We start from the raw sequence: 5273 nt of genomic DNA, 5'->3' as shown, positions 1-5273 counted from the left end.
CAAGCCTTGGTTCGTTGGCCCTCCTATCCAAAAGTAAAGCTGTGATGGAGGACGAAGACCTCAATTTGGAGGACTATGACCTCACTTCTGAGGACTTTGCTATGATGGTGTCGAACCCCAAGAGGTTCATCAAAAAGAGATTCCCCACTAACAAAAACCGAAACTGGCAGGGGAGTTATACTTCTGAAAAAGTTAAAGATGAACCGAAGGTTGAAGAGTCTAAGAAGGAACCGAAGGCAGAAGGTGATTCTGGAGTAAGCTGCTACTATTGTGGAGGAAAGAACCACTACGCAAAGGATTGTGTCCTCAAAAAGATGGCTGAAAAGGATGAAGAAGCTTTGCTGCAGAAAAAGCTTGATGAGATCAGGAAGAAGAAATCTACCGCTAACCCTTCTATGAATGCTCTAATTGTGCAGGGTTCGGTTGCTGATGACGAGTTCGGTGGCATGGAGGTTTGGTCAACCGACTCTAAAGATGATGAAGTGAGGAAGCCTTCTCATGGAAAGGCTTGTGTGGCTAAAGAGGAAAGCAGTGGAGGAAGGTGCTTGATGGTGTCTGACGTATCTCAGATGAGGGGATACAACACTGATGGTGGGAGTAATGAACCGAAGGAGCAACAGGATATGTGCTTTACAGCCAAACCGCTCAGCGTGCAGTTCAACGAGCTCGATGAACTGATTAAGAAGGTACAATCGGTTTTTGTCTCATTTAAAGTCCCACAATGCTCATATGAAAAGGAACTAAAAAGTGTTAATTCAAGAATCTCTCATCTAGATAGTAGTTTAACTCAAACTCGAGTCACCAACTCTAACCTAATTGATCAATTAAGCAGGGTGTCTTCGAAGAGTGAGGAACGGCGCATGTGGATCGAACAGAAGGAGTCGGAATTAATCAAAATAAAAGATGAAAACATTTATTTACAAAGAGACAATTTAAAGCTTTTGAAACAGCGAAATGTGTTTTGTCTAATTGCTAAACGTCTTTACTCTAATATTACTCACCTTCATTTGGATTGTGAAATAGGACAAAAGATCCATCGCATGATTTTGCCCTTCCTTGAGTTTAAGGAGGATGAAATTGATGCCGAAGCGTATAATTGTGAGAGTGTGATATCATCTGAGGACGTTAATCCGACCTATATGTATGGACTGGACAAAATAGAATCTTTCATTAAATCCAAGGACCATAAGGACATGCTTAAAAACCTTTTGGATGAAAATGATAGACTGAAACTGAGAACCGAAACCATACAAAAATTTGACTCCTTAAACTCCAACTTGAGCTCAGAAACAAAATTGATGTTGAAAATGCATCTGAGCTTAATGAGGATGACAATATGAGTGAAATTTCTGTAGAGGACACGGTTGACTGCTCAGAATTTGTGAAAAGCGAACCTGAAAACCACAAGAATCTAATTTCAGAAAATTCAGTGGAGTTCGCTCGATTGTCCCAACAAAAGTCCCCGATTCTTGCAAAGAAGGCCGTAGTATATCAAAAGGTTAGAACTACTCCAAATCAGGTATACAAGGTCACAGGCGTAACCGAACATCAGACTGCTGAACTCACAACTATTGTAAACGAAGACAATGCTGATGGATGCGATGAGTTCTTCTGGTCAGCTCCAATCGATAATGCTGATGAAATAGTAGGTTTGTCTGAAAGGACCTCATGGAAAAGTAAAGGCAGATACGTGCCAGAACCCTTGAACAAGCCTGATAGCTTCAACGTGCCAAGTACTAGCGGTACGAAAGACATTCCTCAAGAAAAAGGAAGCCCAGCAAAAGAAGTCACATCTTCAAGCCAACATCCATCATCAACCGAAAGCCAAAGTGAACCAGCTGTAGAAAAACCGAAACCGAAAGCTAACATCCATCATCAACCGAAGCAGATGAGAAATCAAAAACGTCAAAGGAATCAGAGATATAGGAAGAATCTCTCTGAAAGAAAACAGTTCTGGCAATCCCAGAATGCTTATTTCTCACATCAAGACAAGAACCTAAAGTTTGAGAAAAATCCTGTTGAATCGCAAGAGAATTGCAACAACCGAAAGCAGAGGTTCGGTTCAGAGAAAAACATCAACCGAAAGCAATGGTTCGGTTCAGAAAATAATACCAACCGAAAGCAAAGGTTCGGTTCTGAGAATGACTCCAACCGAAAGCAGAAGTTCGGTTCAGAGAACAAAACCAACCAAAAGCAAAGTTTCGGTTCTGAGAACAAAAGAGATCAAAACTCAAAGGTCGGTCCCACCAATGATCAAAAGCAAAAGGGTCACCTAGAGTCTCCAGCCAAGAAGCCATCTCAATCTAAGCCCTCTCATTCTCACTCATCTAATTCTTCTAATTCTTCCAATTCCTCTCCACCTTGTTCTAAATTCCATTCTGTTCCTTCTCAAAAATCTCAATCTTCAGCTGAACAAAAAGGGAAACAGAAGGTTTCGGTGTCTAAACCTGAGTCAAAACCGAAAGCACCAAACCCTAATAAAATTAAAGTTTTTACCATCAAAAAGAAAGATGAAACAACACTAATAAAACGAACATATTTAGTTGACATCTCTCTTACTATTCCTGTTCCTGTGAAAGGCTCACGTGGACCCAAGAAACTTTGGGTTCCTAAATCTGCTTAATTTTTGCAGGTTATCAGTGACGAGCAGTTTGACGAAGAATGGTACATTGATAGTGGCTGCTCGCGTCACATGACAGGGAGGAAAGAAGAGCTGAGGGAATACAGGTCTCTTTCAAATGGTGGAAACGTCAAGTTTGGAAACAACTCCTTCGGCACCATAAAAGGCTATGGAATGATTACTAATGGTGATTTCACGATAAGGAAAGTGGCATATGTGGAATGACTACAACACAACCTCATCAGTGTATCTCAGCTTGTTGGAGGTACCGGTCTCAAAGCCTCATTCGACGATGAAGGTTCTGAAATAATAGAGAAGAAGACGAAAAGAGTTATTCTCAAATCGGAGCGTAAGGGTGAAATGTTTCCTCTAAACCTCAAACCCATCAAAGGAAACCCAGCTATCTGCTTGTTATCAAAAGCACAATCTGACGAAAGCTGGTTGTGGCACCGAAGGCTCTCTCATCTCAACTTTAAAGACATCAACAAACTTGTCACTGGAGGTCATGTTCGAGGTCTTCCACTGCTCAAGTTCGACAGAGATCATTTGTGTGCTGCATGCGAAATGGGGAAGCAGAGTCGTCAAAGTCATCCATCTATAATAAACACTAAAGTTGTTGAACCACTAGAATTACTTCATATTGATTTGTGTGGTCCATCATCTATCGAAAGCATCGGTGGTAGCAAGTATATTCTTGTTATTGTTGATGACTTTTCGCGTTTTACATGGGTGTTCTTTCTAAAGCTTAAATCTGAAGCGACTCACAAGCTAAAGGTGTTCATCAAGCAGATTGAAGTACAGCTGAAGAAGGTCATTCGCAACATCAGGAGCAACAATGGTCTGGAATTCAAAAATAGAGAATTCGAAGAATTCCTGGCAGAAAAGGGAATAAGTCACAACTTCTCAGCTCCCTACACACCTCAACAGAATGGAATTGTCGAAAGACGAAACCGATCTTTGTGTGAAGCTGCCCGAACCATGCTAAGTTTCGCTTCCTTACCTCTTTATTTTTGGGCTGATGCTATTTCTGCTGCTTGTTTTACACAGAACAGGTCATATCTCAACAAACGATTCACGCTCACACCTTATGAGATTCTCAACAACAGGAAACCCAATGTGAAATTTTTCCATGTGTTCGGTTCACGGTGTTTCATCTTTAATTCTAAAGAACACCGCAACAAGTTTGATGTTAAAGCCAACGAGGGAATCTTTCTGGGCTACTCTCTCACTTCCAAAGCGTACAGGGTATTAAACAAGCGTTCGAGGAAAATCGAAGAGACTTATTACGTGACTTTTGATGATCGCTATGTCAAAAAGCTACAGGCCAAAGAAGACTCAGCTGGGGAAATCTTTCCTCAAACTGGCCAAGTCACAGTCTCGATCGCTAATCTATTCGAGAAGTTCATGGAGCTTTTTGATGAACCTGAGAAAGCCACTCTCTCAGAAGCAGGTGCAGCAGACAATAAGGTAGATCACATGAAACAAATTGTTGAAGATGCTGCAAGGAGAATGAATGAAGGAGGATCAAATTCTGACGAACCTCCATCAAACAATGCTTCAGTCGAGGGGGAGGATCAACCATCATCATCTCAGCCAACCTCACATGTTGAGGGGGAGCCAAGGTCTCCAACTGCTCCCGAAAGCACTTCACCAACCGAAAGTGCTTCACCATCCGAAGGTGCATCAACGCCCGTAAGCTCAGCACCACAAGAAAGCTCTGAAGGTCAAGATTCGCAAAGCATTCCTAAAAGCTCATCTATCGAGGGGGAGCAAGCTGATATGTCATACGACTATGAAAGCCAGTCCGAACCAGAAGAAATGATAAATGCTGAACTGGATCCAACCTTTGATCCAAACTACCCTCCTCTCACTAAATGGACCAGAGATCATCCTGTCTCTCAAGTTGTTGGTGATGTCTCTGAAAAGGTTCTGACCCGATCACAACTCAAGGCAAAACAGACATCCTTATTTTCCAAAGTTGAATTCTGCATGTTTAACTCATTCGTATCAAAAGTTGAACCGAAGACAGTTAATACTGCTCTTGATCACTCCGATTGGGTTCAAGCCATGCAAGATGAACTGAACGAATTCGAGAGGAACAAAGTCTGGCGCCTCATTCCAACTCCTCCAGATGCCTCGGTTGTTGGTCTCAAATGGGTCTTTAGGAACAAAATGGACAAGGAAGGGAACGTTATAAGGAACAAAGCTCGGCTGGTAGTGAAAGGATATTGTCAGGAGGAAGGGATTGATTATGAAGAGACTTTCGCTCCTGTAGCTAGGTTGGAATCTGTAAGAATATTTCAAGCTTATGCTGCCCATAAAAACTTTGAGGTTTCCAAATGGACGTCAAGTGTGCATTTCTCAATGGAGAACTCGAAGAAACTGTGTATGTGGAGCAACCTCCTGGATTCGTGAACGAAAAGTATCCAAATCATGGCTACATTCTGGATAAAGCCGTATATGGACTGAAACAAGCTCCGACAGCCTGGTATGAAACGCTTACTAAATTTCTAAAGATGTCCAAATTCAAACAAGATTCGGTTGACCCAACCTTCTTTCGTAAGAAGGAAGGTAACCACCTTATGATCGTTCAAATTTATGTCGATGATATCATCTTTGGCTCAACGAATCCTAGCCTAACAACTGAATTCAG

Source organism: Lactuca sativa, chromosome 9, assembly GCF_002870075.4.
Source record: "Lactuca sativa cultivar Salinas chromosome 9, Lsat_Salinas_v11, whole genome shotgun sequence".
Classification (NCBI taxonomy): domain Eukaryota; kingdom Viridiplantae; phylum Streptophyta; class Magnoliopsida; order Asterales; family Asteraceae; genus Lactuca; species Lactuca sativa.
Note: the sequence above shows the minus strand (reverse complement) of the source record.